The 15,673-nt window shown below is 44.7% G+C and overlaps 1 long non-coding RNA gene across 1 annotated transcript in view; it reads right to left on the minus strand.

The window, feature by feature from the left end:
* Positions 1 to 6,453: 6,453 nt before the first annotated feature.
* The window catches only part of LOC146395698 (uncharacterized), a 31,963-nt gene continuing 22,743 nt past the window's right edge, over positions 6,454 to 15,673 (minus strand). The window contains exon 3 of the long non-coding RNA XR_014830840.1: positions 6,454 to 7,559. This is a non-coding gene — a long non-coding RNA (uncharacterized LOC146395698). The remainder of the gene's footprint in view (positions 7,560 to 15,673) is intronic.

Raw genomic sequence — 15,673 nt, forward strand, 5'->3', positions numbered from 1 at the left:
TGGGAGCTGTGGTGTAGATCACAGCCACAGCTCTAATCCAGCATTGCTGCAGCTCTGGTGTAGGCTGGTGGCTACAGCTCCGATTTGACCCCTAGCCTGGCAACCTCCATATGCCACCAGTGTGGCCCTAAAAGCCAAAAAAAAAAGAAAGAAAGAAAGAAAGAAAATAGAAATAGCAGAATTCTAGTCTAAAAAAAAAAATCTCTACAGTTTATTCACTGGGTTTCCAGATGGCCTAAAGATTGCTTCTGACGCAGAGCATCAAAAAGAATATACCACAGAAGTCTACGCATTATTCCGTGATAATCTACATGGGAAAATAATCTGAGAGAATGGATGTGTGTGTCAGTATGACTGGGTCACTTTGTTGTACAGCAGAAATGATCACAATCTTATAAATTAACTATACTTCAATAAAACTTAAAAAAAAAGAATACGGGTAGGAGTTCCTATCATGGCTCAGTGGGTTAAGGACCTGAGGGTGTCTCTGTGAGGATAATGCTTCAATTCCTGGCCTCACTCAGTGCATTAAGGATCCAGCATTGTTGCAAGCTGCAGTATAGGTCGCAGATGTGGCTCAGATCCTGTGTTGCCATGGCTGTGGCTTAGGCATCAGCTTCAACTCAAATTCAGCCTCTAGCTCAGGAACTTCCATATGCCACAGGTGCAGCAGTGTGTGTGTGTGTGTGTGTGTGTGTGTGTGTGTGTGTGTGTGTGTGTAAATAAAAGAATAGAGTAGCCCTGACACAGGTGCTCTTTGCGTGTAACGATCTCCTGGCAGGGACACCCACTGCGGTGCTCTGGAAGGCGAATCCTATAGTCATTAGTATTGATTTCTCTGTCTGCAAATGGCAGCCACTAATTTTAACCCCTGCTTGACATGCAGCTTTTTGCGATTCAGAGCAGCCTTTCTTTTGGGTTCACTGCTCTGAGAATTTCATAAGAATTTCACAGCAGCACACCCTGACCTACATCGCTTTACCTTACATAGAAAAAGTGCTCCAGCAGTGCCCGTCGTGGCGCAGCGGAAATGAATCTGACTAGTACCCGTGAGGAGGCAGGTTCGATCCCTGGCCTCGCTCAGTGGGTTAAGGATCGAGCGTTGCTGTGAGCTGTAGGTCGCAGACATGGATTGGATTTGGCGTTGCTGTGGCATAGGCCAGAGGCTACGGCTCCAATTAGACCCCTAGCCTGGGAACCTCCATATATTGCGGGTGTGGCCATAAAAAGAGGAGAGAAAGAAAGAAAGAAAGAAAGAAAGAAAGAAAGAAAGAAAGAAAGAAAGAAAGAAAGAAAGAAAGAAAGAAAGAAAGAAAGGAAGGAAGGAAGGAAGGAAGGAAGGAAGGAAGGAAGGAAGGAAGGAAGGAAACAGGAAAGAAAAAATGCTCCTTAGTTTGACTTCAACATCCGTTTATTTGCCTGCCTGGCTGTGATTTTAGGTTCTATTGTTGAGAAGTCTGAAGTCCAACGGAAGGAATGGATTTACCAGGAACACAACAAACGATGCCATTGAACTGGACGCTGACACCGCCTCCTGGGAACTTTGAGCCTCTGCGCTGTGAATCAACAGGCAGAGAAGAGAGTTGCTGGGCAGGCGGCGCTGATGAGCTTGACCGGGTCTTGAAGGGAAAAGTGTGTGACTGCTCCCTAATGCCAGCAGGCAGGAGTGTGTCTGGAAAGCGAACGCTGTGGTGTGGGCGTCTTTTAATTGTCCGTGGAGGTGATTACAGCCAATGGGAAACCAATGCAGTCTAATTTGAGCACGACTGTTAACACCCCAGCCCCTTCAGGAATGAGGTTGGGGTCACCTCACCAGACAGGGAATCATAACCAGAGGAGGAGTTTAGTGAGGGCATAGAGAATGTCCCCAAATTGCTCTCAAATGGTTCCGAAAGAGAAGTATAAGTGTGTGTGTGTGTGTGTGTGTGTGTGTGTGTGTATGAGAGAGAGAGCAAATGGGGTGAAACAAACCATTCCTGAATTTAAGCAAAGAGTATGAGAAAGTTCCTTGTAATAGTCTTGAAATTTTCCTAGAAAGTTCAAATTATAGCCAAAAAAAGGGGATTCCAAAGGTAGTTAAAATCAGTGGTCTTCAATGAGATTTGGGGAGCATTTCAGACTCATAGAAACAAAGTGGTTTTCTGTGGGAAATTACTTGATAAGGTTTTCAGTAGCTATAAATATCTAACCATAAAAGCTAACGGGCACTCTGCACACACGGGTTTTTATTAAATCCAGCCTTCACGGGACTCAATAGCTGTTATGGCCTTTCTCTCTTCATCACCGTAGAATTATTATTTCTGGTCGCATTTTTCCCGTTACAGTTTACCCTTCCGTGATCTAGCCAGCTGCCACTCACAGAAAGCAGCTGTGATGCACATACCACGTTCTATTTACTCCCAACACCCAGTCGTGCTATAACCAGTAGTATAAAATCAGGCTTCAATCATGCGCTTTAATCCATGATTCTCCTCTTTTTAAAGTCTTTTTGTTCAAATTATGAAATGCCTACACTTACAGATTACACTCACTCAGGTCTGAGCTGAGCATGGTGCCGTCAGCAGATGGGGGAATGCATCCTTCCTTTTGGTCTTACTGGTGTTGGGACAGGAAGCCTAAGAGCAAGGACTAAATGTCTGTCCAGATGCTGGAAATGTCTTTAAAGACGTAGGCCCGCTATTCCCATTGTGGCTCAGTGGAAACGAACCCGACTGGCATCCATGAGGGTGGGGGTTGGATCCCTGGGCTTGCTCAGTGGGTTAAAGATCAGGATTTGCTGTGAGCTGTGGTGTAGGTCACAGATGCAGCTCAGGTCTGGAGTTGCTGTGGCTGGGGTGTAGGCTGGCAGCTGCAGCTCCGATCCACCCCCTAGCCTGGGAACTTCCATATGCCATGGGTGTGGCCATAAAATAATAATAATAATAAAGGCTTAAATCCGATTCCCTCATAGTTTCTATTTTAAGTCATACATTACAGATAGATACCCATTCTCTTGACCATGTTGACAAACAGAAAATAAGCAGCCTCTCAAGTTCTTCCTGAAGCAGCTGTCCACTTCTCTGGACCTTGCTTGTAGGGTTCTTAAAAGTGAGAATTTAAGTGAATATGCCCAGTACCTGGTCTCTCTTTTTCTCATTACCCTGCCCTCTTGTCTTTCAGAGGAAACAGAACTAGGAAGCTTGCCAGACACTGGCGAATAAAACAATGGAACAAAGAAAAATGTTCTGGGGAATATTAGCCAGAATAAATTTTTCAGTGTGGGCCATGTGCCAGACAGCATTTTGGGCAATTTCCATGGGCTTTCTTTTCACAATATTTCAGTAAAATAAGTATGAACAGATTTATTTAACAGAAAAAGACAGGATTAAGTCATTGTCAAGGCTCTTTCCAAGTTCACGCTTTCCCCACAGGGCACGAGCTAACAGTGAAGATGAGGTTCCGAGGCACTGGGTCTTAGCGGATGTTGGCCCTTTGAGATTGAATTCTATGCATATATGTGTTTCCTTCACTATCTTCCCACTGGACGTAGCTCCCACAAAGGCAGGGATTGTGAAGGACTTTTTCACCATCATATTCTTAATGTATGGAAAGCGTTCTGGGACTTCAGTGAGGCTCGAGCCATATTCGAGAACAAATGAGTGTATTGAGTTTTCAATTCTCGGAACATCTCTACTGAGAAGACTGCCCTTAATAGGAACCTCTACCATGGAGTGAGCTGAACACCTGCTCCCTCTTTCTTCCTCCACTGGTTTGCTCTCTTTATGGAATTCCGCACCCAGTTGGCCCCTCTGTCTCCTGTAGTCTTGGGACCCTGCCCCCCATCTTGGCTTAACACTGGCTGTGACAGTTGGGGAGGAGGGGGGTTTGACTCTCATTGGCTTTCAAGCTGCCCACTTGTCAGCAGCTCCTTTGAGCATCAGTTTCACAATTGGCCCTACTGCTCTTTCAAAGGCTTGGGTCACCAGCTTTGCACCAGGTCCTGCAATCTTCAGACCTCAGTTTCCATCACTGATGCTCGTCTCTTGAAAACAGACACCGAGGCTCCCTGATGCTCCAGGTGGGTTCACATCAGATCCCACAAGCTCTTCTTGCTCAAAGGAGTAGTAGGTGTGGCCCATCTTGGGTTCAGCATCCAGAGGGTCCTTGGTGGGTAAAACACACAGTATCTATGGACAAACCTGGATGCAGCAAGAGAACGGACTATGGAGAGAATGAGTAGCCTCCCCTTAAGAGTCCCTGATGGGCAGAGGGTCTCATCTCTTAGGGCAACAATTCACCAGGACACAGAGCGGCTTCTCCACTTCCATTACCTCCGCCATGGATTTCGTAGGAAAACACCACCACCTCCATCCTCTGAAAACCGGTGTGATGAGACTGTCCAGGACAACAAGCACTGCCAACCTTAGGATGCGAAATTGAGTGGTGTAAGTTCAGGATTCAGATTTAAACTCGCTGGATACCAGTTCCTTGACCTTTCAATGGAGCAAGTATGCCTCTAGAGGCCATCTTTACCAAGCATTGCTGGAAAGTAGAGAATGATTTGTAAGGCTAAGGGGACTAAATCATGCTAAACAACGATTACAGCTTTCATTTTAGACACAGGAGAATGTGGAATTAACCCCCTGGCTAGTATTTGATTTACTGCCCTGAGTTCTGTTAATATATAAGCACTATATATACAGCTGCAGAACACTGGACATGGCATGCAGACTTGGTGACAAAGTTACACTGGGAGAAGCCTGCATGACTAAATTGCATAATGATACCATTTGCAGTAATATCATTTGTCTCTTTTCCTTAGGAAAAAATGTATTGGCCATTTTTTTTATCCTTTTCTTTAAATATTCTTCATGAGCTAATTTTTTTTTCGGGGGGGGGGGGTTTGACTTGTTGAGAACCCCTCACCTCCTCTATATGTAGCTGTAAAAGGGCTCATGTGTTTCCTGTGGCTTATTAAGGTCAAGACACTGTTAGGTATAGCCTTGCTATTGAATTTTTTTTTTTAATTTCCCTGCCCCCTTTCTGAAGTGCTCCTATAGCTTGGCATCCTCAAGCAGTCAGGCTAATGAGGTACTTTTGGAGATTACTTTTTTGTAAGAAGCCCTTCTCCCAGCTTTGTTGGTTTTCATCGTCTCAGTCACATCAGGATAGGAATCAGTGCCATAGTGGGATCAGCCTCTGCCAGGTCTCCATAGAGCATGAAAGCAACACATGAGGCTTCCTCTTGTTTCCGTGTTTCTTCCGATCTGTTCTGTCACCTGTTAATTCTGATGAAACATCCCAAGCTCTCCTTGCATCTTTTCAAGGGCCTCGTGATGTTGGGGAAGCTTTCAGGAGCCTGCCACCTGGGCCCCATGCTCGGAAGGACCCCAGGAATGCTTCCATGCTCTGCCATTGTGGTTTTGAGTCTTAATTTTTAAAGAAAGGGCTCTGAAGACTTATTTTGCACTGGGCCCCACACGTTCTGTAGCTGGTTCTGCCTGAAGTTGAGGCCGAGGTCACCTCCTGAAGCAGGCTTAGTGTGAGTCCTCATCATTTCTTGACTTTGTAGGGATCTCCGTGTTTCTCCATGGTAGCTTCTTCAGGACTCGTGCTTTGCTTTCTTGGAATTTCTGCCTTCTCTGGGTGTCAGTGAGCTGGGAGGGTGTTACCTACTTATCTCAGGACTAGCTTACTGGCCGACGTGGTACCCAACCCGGTGGTGAGACATCATTCCCTGGGTGGAGCCATGACTAATGACCCATCCTGGAATTTTAGAGGTCCCACATGAATTGTGTGATACTTGGTCTAGAGGGAAATGTGTTTGTTCCCAGTGTAACTGCCAAGGACCCTTTAAAGGACCCACACTGGCTAAATACTACCTGCTACTGTTTATTCTCTTCTCTCTCTCTCTCCCAAATTCACACTCCATCCAAGGCCATGCCTAGGGAACACTGGACTATTTGAAATAAATGAAACGCTCCATTCTCAGACTATACTGCAGAGAGAAGGAAGGGGGTCTATAACCTGCACATCGGAGGGAGAAATCCGAAAAGGGCTCTGGCTTCTCAAGGCGCTGGCATCCCAGCATTCCCCACTTAGGAATCCACTCTGCTCTGTGTCCCACTTCTCCCCATTTCTCTTCTCCTGTGGTCTCGCTCTGCTGTCTCTCTTTCCTCTCCGCTGCCTTCTCCAAGATTCCCTTCTGGGGAATCATCGTTTGGGTACAATGTTGCCTTTCTTGGATTTAGCAGGAGGAGGAAGTGACTACTTGCCATTTCCCTCTATGTGCAGATGCAGCCTTGGGTGTCCTGCTGAGATGCTCGGTTAGATTCTTACCTTTTGAGTGTGCATCCTATAAAACCACTCCTGCATCCCTTAGACACCTTCGCCTGGGAGATACCATCTGGTAATCTGCTTTTTATAATATATCCATCCACATGGTGGTTGTGTCTTGGTCAAGACCTACTTTCATTTTCTGTAATACAGGCCTTGTGAAAGGGTTCACATTCTCACCTGGTTTCTGGTTATGACCTACTTGTATGAACCCAGCAAGGAACATCCCCTAATCCAGATTATGGGGGTGGTTTATTAAAGGAACTTTGAACCAAATAATACGCATCGTTGCAGGTTCATATTCTAATTTTCAGAGTTGAAACATGCCATCTCTGTGCTCCCACATTTCAATGTGGAGCAGAAAACAGGCATGTTCTAAAGAAGCTCCATGTTCTTTCCCTGATGGTTAAAACCGTCTAATTATCTCCTGTCATCGACTTTCTGATAAAATAGTCTACCTCAGCTCCCGTAATGAGTCCTTCACTTAGAGTGATGAATTTTTAATGTTAAAGATTAATGTAAGAATCTGTTTAAACATTTGCCAGGAGCTAAGAAAAATAATTTCAAATAATTGATTCAAAACCATGTAGAGACATTCATTTGAAGGCCAGATTTCCTGGCAGACGTTTGGCCGCTTCTCTGAGGCTGTGGATGGTCCTGAACATGTGGAGTCGATCATCCGGAAGATGTGTTTCACGAGCAGCAAAAATCTGTGCCCAGAGGTCCATTGCACGGGGCTTCTGTGGAGAGCATTGCTGTCTTATCTTATTCCTAAAGTTATTCCCATGGCTGCCTGGCTAACTGGGTTTTCCATGGCAATGCGCTTCTTGAAAAGAGTGACCTATAGCTGTATGGCCAAGATACACGATTATTTTAAAAAGCAAAATGGAAAAGTGTGAGAAGTTCAATGTCTTTTTAAGCAATAGTTTCTGCGTAAAATACTTTGCTGGAATGAGACCTTGAGAAACCTAGTAGCTGCTAATTTTACACAGAGACGGGACTTGGAGCTTTTATTTTATTAATTAGAGTTTTTGTGAACAGTTTGAACTTACAATCACTGGCACTGGTGATGTTTTTATTAACATCAACGTGGTGACCTAATTCATTTATCCAGATATAGGTTCTGTGGAAATGCCCCAGCATCTCAAGGGCTTCAGATCGCCAAAGTCTATTTCTCACTCCATATGGATTTGCAGGAGGTCTTGGCCGTCACAGTGGAGGTTCTGTCCCCTGGACCACATGGCCTGTGGCAGAGGGAGAGAGACAGCGTGCGAATCAGCACAAGTTCCCTGGACAGGGAGCAGTAAGGAAGCATGACACTCCTGCTTGAATTCTATTGCCCAGTACGAGTTTCAAGACCCTACCCAATTGCCAGGAAGGCTGAGAATTATAAATGTCCTTTCAATAATCCCCAGTCTTAGAGACATTGCAATGTTAGATGCATAGATATTCTTTCTGAGATGACAACAGACGGCATAAAAATATTTCTCGGGCGCACCTCTCCTAACTGGCATTTTGCTGTTGCTGCTACGTAATGGTTTTATGTGCTATGTCCTATTTACCTATGACCATGAGGATCTTCCATTTTAGGTGGACTCCTCATGGTGCCAATACGGCTGCCACATCTCTTAGCATCATGTCCTCATGCAACTGCATTAAGAGGTATGAAGACAAAACATTTCACTTAGTGGTTTCTTTATCAGCACATTAGTAGGGGTGGGGTTCCACTGTATGGATTCAAAAGGTAAGGTTTGCAGTGGGTTAAATACACAAGATAAAATATTATCAGGTTGATGGAGGCAGGGATGTTCCTACACTTTTATGACTCTGTCCCAAGTTTCCTGCATTACTAAGCTCTGCCATCCCCAGGGTTTGCCTTTTTGCACATGGTACACGGTGGCCCCTGGAAGCTTGGGAGTTACATCCACTTCATAGAAGAAGGGAGAAGAAAAGAAACTAATAAAAAGAGACAAAGTTCTGTACATGTTGTCTTTTGCGGAAGATTCCCAGGAGCTTCCCCTGAATCTTTGCTTATTTATCATTTTTTTTTTCCAGAACCCAGGGATAGTCTTCCCTAACTGGGATTTCACCAGTAACACTGCAAAATGCCATAATGTTTTTGTAGAGCTGCTTAAAAATACTTTCACCTTCTACTTTCAAACATGTACCTGGCTTTTAAGGAGAGAATTTTTAGTATATTTGGTGACCCCGATGCCAGAGTTGTGTGCTTCTTCTAACACTAATACTAATTAGCAAATAAGGGTTTTTGAAATAGAAATTCCAAGGGTTTTCAATAATGAAGAACATACAGGCAAACTCAAAATAAATTTATCAGACATAAGGGGTTATGTATATTTAAGGCTATAAAACTCTTATAAAGTGAAGAAAATCTCAGACACCATGGCATCTGTAGAATTGTTTCACTGAAAGTTAAAGCATGTCCTTTGGGTTTCTAGTCATATAAACTGCTCTCAATAATATATTAAAAATCCTCTAACCCACGTGTAGTAATGAGATTCTAGTTTACTTAATAGTAGTAATAGTATTCACAGAAGATAGAGTGATTTAAACAAATTGCTTTGCTGTCACTTCAAAGACATGGTATGTAGAGCCAAAGCAATTAGCTTCTGATCATTCAATTGTGGTGGCATCGAATGAATGTTTACAGAGTCCTGTGGAGACAGCATCCGTACACAGACAAGCAATGCCAGGCCTATGAGAGTTCCTGTACATTCACCTTGTGTTTCCAGGAACCTCAATATTTTTTTAACTTGCAATGTCAAGGTGGATGGAACCAGCCCTCCAAGATACATTTGAGATATCTGCTTTTATCTTGGAGTTTTCGCTCTGATTCCCCTGAGGACTAAAGGAGGCAAAGGGGCTAAAACCTGACAAATGTTGGACATTGTGGGCACACAGTCAGTTTAAAAACTATTGAGAGCCTAATTAAACCCACTTATTGATTGGCCCAGTGGTCCTGGATCATAATGATCCTCCAGTCATGCATTTCTGCCATCAAAGTACCAACCAGCCCGACCCTGCTTAGATTCCGAGATCGGAGGAGATCGGGCGTGTTCGGGGGGTATGGCCTTAGACCAGCCATGCGTGTCTCATAGGATCACTTCCCATATTTTTTTCATGAACACTTTAAAAACAAAATTAAACATAAGAGAGTGATTTATCTTTCAAATGCCCACATTCTGTTTTATTCTCAATCATGAAAAAAAAAGGGGGGAATTTCGTATATGTCATTCAGCCCAGATATTATGTTTTCCCAGTGGTTTTTCACTGAATAGAAAATAGGCTCATAGAGGGCCATGGCCTGAGATCAGAGTCACAAACTGAACCTTGAAGAACTAATAATTGGGATAAGCCAGACTTATCAAGTGTTAACTGGATACTATCAGTTAAGATGGAGCTAACTGGTGTTATCTAGATGGAGCTAAATGAGCACAGAAGGAATTATAGAAGCAGAAGGACAGAATTTTTAAACCCCTAATAACAAGACAGCCAGGCAACTGACTGCCAGCCGTGGCTGCCCATAGCATCAGTGAACAGTTGATTGTTATCTGGGTAATGATATACTAGGCAGAAGCACTGAAATACACTGATGAATTGTAATATCACTACAAGTAGGACTAAAGAGAAACTATTTATCCCCCAGAGAATGATGCAACTGGGAAGCACTAATGGAACAGAATTTTGGGGTCATCCATCACCTGGAACCATGTGGATTGAAAACAGGATGTTTTCCTAGAGGAGCGCCCCCAACTTTGTGTCTTTCCAAAGCCTATTTGGGTAGGAATTGGGAGGAACTGCACCTTTTGTTGAACAACCCATTCCTGTTTCTCCCCCGGGGTGACAGGGATCTCCCACCTTCTTACCTGAGCAGCCCCATCATAGCCACCCAGCCAGGATGCAAGGGATGAGATGGAAGAGGGACAGAGACATAACCACATCAGGATAAACTAGGAGAGAACGCAAATGCTGCACTCACGCAACTGAAATTAACAGGCAATAGAACTTTATTCATCCAAAGACCCCGATTTTAAAATATGCCCCTTTACAGAGAGGATAGAGATGGAGAATGAGAGAGGATTCTTATGGTTGTGAGGGACTGGGTCTCTTTTGCATCACTTAAAGCAAAGGAGACGGTTGGGAGATATGGTGGCGGGTTGGTAGTGGTGGCGGCAAACCTCAGAATGGATGAGGCGCATCTGGTGCATTAAAGGGGAAAGGGGGAGGGACCAATCAGGGGTTGGGACTAACAATACGCTCCCCTGTATATAAAATAGATAACCGACAGGGACCTGCCGTGCAGCGCAGAGAACTATACACAATGTCCTGGAATTATCTACAATGAAAAAGAATCTGGAGAAGAATATATATACATATATGTCAGTATTTTTTTAATTGAAAAAGAATCCAGGCGTTCCACCTGACAATATATGCGGTGAGCTCATCAGGTAATAAGATATTTTCTTTTACATCGAGGCAGCCTTTTTTTTTTCATTCATAGTCTCCTCCTTAACGCTTAGATAGTTATCTGTGCTAAATCTTTTAAAAACGCATACATTTACATTTCAATAGCGCTTTAATTCTTGTGTGTTTTTAGACCCTCTAGGCCCTTCCAGAAGTGCTGACAAATGCATAGAACCCAGAGCCTTCCAGAAGCAATTGTGAGAAAAGTTGTAGAGAACTTAAAACACACTCTCGCATACATATGCACCCACTTTTAAAATTCATTTTAGGAGTTCTCGTCGGGGCTCAGTGGTTAACGAACACGACTAGTGTCCATGAGGATGCAGGTTTGATCCCTGGCCCCACTCAGTGGGCTCAGGATCCAGCATTGCTGTGAGCTGCGGTGTAGGTTGCAGATGCGGCTTGGATCTGGTGTTGCTGTGGCTGTGGTGTAAGCCAGCAACTATAGCTCTGATTTAACCCCTAGCCTGGGAGCCTCCATATGCCTCAGGAGCAGCCCAAAGAAAATAAATAAATAAACCATAAATAAATAAGAGTCATTTTATAATAGATAATGCAATTTTAAGCAATTCTTTTTTACTTATGTTGCATCACAAGCATTGTTAATTACTGTTAATTTCTAGATAGTAGTAAAACTTGCTTCACAAAAGCAACACCAAAAAGTATTTTACAACTTGTTATCATAAAGCCCTTACAGACCCACAGACTATGGGATTTTGCCTGCAGGGCCAGTCCGCCCCCAATGTGAATCAACCCTGATCAAGATTCTGGAAATACTTGAGTTCCTGAGCCGAAAACTCGGGTGACCCTGAAGAGGGCCCTGCGTCTCCATGGCCACCAAGCTGGGCCTTCTCTTTTCATCTCTGAAATGCTTTTCCAGTTCAGCCAGGGGAGCTACTGGGCTTCAGCTGAGTTTCCCTGCATGACACTCTATGGCCCTGTAGTAGTCAGCTAGGCACCTTGGTCCATTCGGGTGGCTGTAACAAAGGGCCGCAGATCCATGCCTCAAGACAACAGATATCTGTATCACAGATCAAAAGACGGGAAGTCTGAGATAAAGGGGTGAGGGTACTTGGTGTCAGGAGAGGGCCTCCCAGCTCAGGGATGGCAGTCTTTACACTGTGTCTTTCATTGCAGAAGGGACAAGGTAGCTCCCTGGGGTCTCTGTTCATAAGGGCACTATTCCTATTCATGACCAAATCACCCTCCCAAAGCCTCACACTCAAATATCTTTACATTGGAAATTAGGCTTCAACATATGAATTTGGGGGGGGGACCCAAACATTCAGTCTATAGTGCAAGGGCCGGCATAACAGAGTACCAGAGACTGAATGGCTTAAAAGATAGAAGTGGGCATCCTTGCAGTTCTGGAGACTGGAAGTCCATGGACACGGTGTTGGCAGGGTTGGTTTCTCCAGAGGGCTCTCTCCTTGGCTCGTGGTTAGATGTTTCCTTACGTGATCTTTTCTCTCTCTCCCTGTGTGTGTGTGTGTGTGTGTGTGTGTGTGAGTGTGTGTGAGTGTGTGTGTGTGTGTGTGTCCTAACCTCGGCTCCTCACAGGGACACCAACCCTATTGAATTAGGGTCCATCCTAGTGACCTCATTTTATTACCTTAATTGCCACTTTAATGGCTCCATCTCCAAATACAGTCACATTCTGAGGTACTGGGGTTAGGACTTCAACAGATGAATTTGATGGGGACACAGTTCAGCCCCTGACAGCCCCACCCACAGCGGCGAAAGGACCCACCCAATGCCAGTCCCTCATTCTTGGGCTGCCAACCCCTGGTGAGCCTTTTCCCCGTGACCATGGTTTAAACATTGACTTTGCCATTGACCCTTCTTCCTCCTTTACGCTCTTATTGAACGATTCTCCACACCTGAGTCTCCACCCCAGAAACTGCTGGATTCTGGGCTGTCTCCTCCCCTCACGAGCGTTGTCTCCCACTCTTGCTTCTGCACCAGCTGCCTCCTCTGACTCATGACCAATGTGACTGTCCCTCTCCTAAAGAGTCCCCAAAGTTATCTTTCTTAAAAATCTTATCAAACTCTGATGTAAGCGAATCACTAAAATATTATTGTTAGGCTGTTAAAATCAAAACTCTTCCGGGTGACCAAAAAGCACCTCCATGGTTTCGTTCCAGTTTCCTCCACCACCCACTCAACTCTTCTACCCCTTCTTCCATGACGGTTAGGATGAGGTCCTCTGCCAGGGGGAGAGAAGTCAAGGTACTGGCTTTAAAATGATAGCAACTTCTGTTGCATATACATGCCCCCGAAACAGGTAATCCTGGGCTGGCAGAGCAACTCTGCTCTGTAAAGTCCTCAGCTTCCTTCTAGCTAAATGTTCTGTCTCCTGAGGGTTCAGATCCAAGCCTCATGATCCAGGATGGCTGCAACAACCCCTGCCGTGATGCCTGCCTTCCTTGCAGGAAGGAAGTTGGGAAGCCATTATTACTTTGGAAAGAAAGAGCTATTTTCCTGACAGTAACCCCAGGAAGACCATTTCCTGAGATACAAATGCCCATACCTAATAAGGGCTACTTAATAAGTTTGCAAAATTAATAATGGGCTCTCTACTCTCAAGAGACATCAGCTCAGTGACAAGAAATGGGCTAATTCACAGGCCAGCAGGACAAGTATGTTTATGAACCAAGTGTGGAAACCTCATCGGGGAAGAGGTCACTTAACGTTGAAGCAGTATGATGTGCTGGTTCTGTGATTAGAAACAATTCACTTAACCTCTTTGTGCCTGCGTTTCCACCTCTGTAAAATGCTGACAATCATAGCACTTGCTTTATGGGGATGCTGTGGCCATGATGCCAGGCTCTTGTCCAAGGAATTTCCGTGGGAGTGCCTGGGGAAGCTTCCGATAGCAAGCTGTTGCGTTTCTCTCTGCTTTTCCCTGGACCCTAGGCCCCTTTCTCCTCCTCTGGACGTTGTTCCTTCAGTCCACTCCTCCACACGATGGGCAGATAAATAGTGGTCCCCAAAGGCGTCCAAATCCGAACCTCTGAACCTGTGAGTGTTACTTAATATGGCCGAAGGAGTGATTTAGTTAAGGGTCTTAAAATACGGACATTAGTTTGGATTATCCATGTGGGCCCAATGTAATCACAAGGCTCCTTATAAATAGGAGACAAGTAGGTCAGAGAAGAGAGAAGGAAACAGGATGACAGAAGAAAGAGGTTGTAATGATGCAAGGGAGGGACCACGAGGCCAAAGAGGCAGGCAGCCACTAGATGCCAAAAACGTTAAGGAAATAACTTTCCCTGCACCCCTGGAAGAACACAGCTCTGCTGATGCATGGACATTAGCCCAGTAGCCCTGGGTTCCATCACTGGAAGGGCATAGATGTGTGTTGTGTTAAGTCATCAAATTTTTTGTTAATTTGTTACAGCAGCCAGAGACATACTAATACACATATTTGGCCAAGGCATGGGACATCAGGAAATAAATAAGCTTGTGAAGAAATGTATCAAAGCACAACAGAGTCTTGGCAAAGGACATCCTTATTAGTCCTTCCACAAAAGCTCCAGAGCACCCATTCCGGTGCCCGGGTGGTTTGGTGCAGGAATGATGGCAATGTGGTTTCCACCTCTGACAGACACAGGTCACAGCCTCGTCAGAACACATGAATAAACTGCACAGGTAAGTGCCACCCATGAATAAACTGCACAGGTTAAGTGCCACACGAGGAAGCGAAAGTGACCACACAAAGAAAAAGAGTGTGCAGTAGGAAAGCACATCTTCTCATCTGTTCAGGATAAGAGGGAAAGCCCTCAACGAGGGGACTTATGACTCTGTTTTTCAGACAGGCCACTGGAAACTGTTTGCATGAAACACAATTTACTTTGCCTAAGAAATATGACAAAAGCGACGTACAGGAAGTGAGTGAGACAGCTCAGAGAAGCTGGAACAGCATTGCTGAGAAAGGCAGTAAGCTAGGAGGCTGCGGGGGCTGGACTCAGTGGAACAGAGATTCTCAGGGGCGAGGCCTCTGCAGTGATTATCCCATGGGTGAATGTGGTTTGTACCTGGTGCTACCTGCTTCGCAGGCACTTTTCTAGAAGTGTCCACAAGTCTGTCTTGGGTCCCAAACCCACCTGTTGCCAGAGTAGATATCTCATGTTGACCAATCATTCCCAAATTGGGCAGAGGGGGAGCAGAGCATTCCCCAAAACAAAAAAATGGATGCTGGTCTCTGAAAAATGAAAAATGTGTGTTGGACATGAAAAAAAAATGGAAGCTTCCCACTTACAGTGGGAAGGCTTTTTCCATACAGACATGGTGAATATTATTCTGGGAACTAGAAATAAGATGAACAAAGGCCCAGATGGACAATCACCGGTGATAGAAAAGGAAAGGGAAGACACCGGCCTGGCTGAAGTGCGATGAGAGATGGGGCTAAAATTGCAGGTTTGAGCCAAAATGTGGAAAAGAATATCAATACCAGTAAAGATGTGATTTTCTCTTGTAGTCAGAGAAAGCCACCAAAGGTATTTGATAGTCATTGCTCTTGTGGCATCTTGATAGATCTCTGCAATAGAATTTGGAGGCAGGAGGGATGGGTGAGTGGAATCAGTTAAGAGGCTATTATTAAATACCTCTGCGAAAGAGGTTAACAAAGGCCTAAAACAAGGTGATGGAAGTGAAGGTGCTAAAAATAATTTCCTTACTCAGAAGGGATTTACAATTTTCTCCTCCAAAGGATGCTCAAATTCAGGGCTGAACAATCCAGCCACACAGCCTTGGCAAACCCAGAGCTGTGCCTTCAGCAGCCTTTGCTGGATATTCTGACCAGGTAGGTGGGTAGATATTGACCTATTACTTAAAACCTCATCTGTAAAATATAAAGTTTCCTCCAACAAGCACT

The sequence above is a fragment of the Sus scrofa genome, chromosome 16 (assembly GCF_054392235.1).
Source record: "Sus scrofa isolate SSC_HxYL_T2T_F1_AM1 chromosome 16, Sscrofa_HxYL_maternal_Yorkshire_Landrace_v2.0, whole genome shotgun sequence".
NCBI lineage: Eukaryota > Metazoa > Chordata > Mammalia > Artiodactyla > Suidae > Sus > Sus scrofa.